Source organism: Perkinsus marinus (genome assembly GCF_000006405.1).
Source record: "Perkinsus marinus ATCC 50983 genomic scaffold scf_1104296934286, whole genome shotgun sequence".
Lineage (NCBI taxonomy): Eukaryota > Perkinsozoa > Perkinsida > Perkinsidae > Perkinsus > Perkinsus marinus.
The window spans coordinates 17,104-18,161 of NW_003214866.1; positions in this window are offsets into that span (position 1 = coordinate 17,104).

The window sequence follows — 1,058 nt, forward strand, 5'->3', positions numbered from 1 at the left end:
AGACAGCCGGTGATGTTCCTCTCACTGCTGGCCAGAATAGTAGTGTCTCCGCTGAGATTGTATTCTCAGCAAGCATTGGGATGCTACGGCTAGTGCGCGATATTATCCTTACTCTTGTTGGTGGCGCTGATGTTGTGGTTGATGTCCGGGGGCGCAACTCGTCTAACACCATCTTTGACCCTGCTGTGAAGTCTCTCGAAGTTAGTATGCTCTTGGCCGGTAGGTGATATCGACTGAATCTGTGTATCATGCATGACTCTTCACTGTCCCAACTGGAGCTTTTGGGCTTTCGTGTTCAATACCCATATCAGTGGCCAGTTTATCCTGCAGTTATCTTTATTGAATGGAGCTATGTTCCGTCGAGCGGGAGTGCTCCATCCGGACACTCTGTCTTCATCTCGTTCAGTTTCCGGGATCTCGAGTTCGACAGCTGGGGACGCGAGCAAGAAGCAAGAGGATTACATGGACACGATGAGCACAGACCAGATGAACAAGACGTGAGCCTCGGATCTCGTTCTGTCCAGCTATTTGATCATCGTCGGATCGCCCAGGTATGGCGTTGGTTTCCGTCTGTTATGTAAAAACGGGTACTCTGGCGAGGGCTCACTGGGTAAGACCAATGAGGGAGTTGCCGCGCCCATAGCGGTATATCGCCGGAAAGATAAGGAAGGTAAGGTCTCTACCAGCGTGAGGTAGCTGCGTCGGCTGTCGTTAGACGTTATTCCTTCAGGACTGCGGGATGATGAGCGCGAGCAGCGAGTGAAAGAGAAACATCATCGACGATCACGACGTCAGAAAAAGAGAAGTGGTCGTGAACTAATGAGCGATATAGCAGTGCGTGAGAAACTACTGCAAGGTTTGGTACGGCTGATTCGGGCGACCGGCCAAGACCAGATGCCTCTCTGGCTGGCTGCACACAAGGTTCAAACTAATCCCGATAGACTCAGGAGTATACTCACTCTTTATCCCAAACACTTCCAAATCACACATTTTGAGGGGGAGGATCATGTGGTGCTGAGGAATCTCTCTGCCGACACTATCGTGTGCGAATGCAGTGC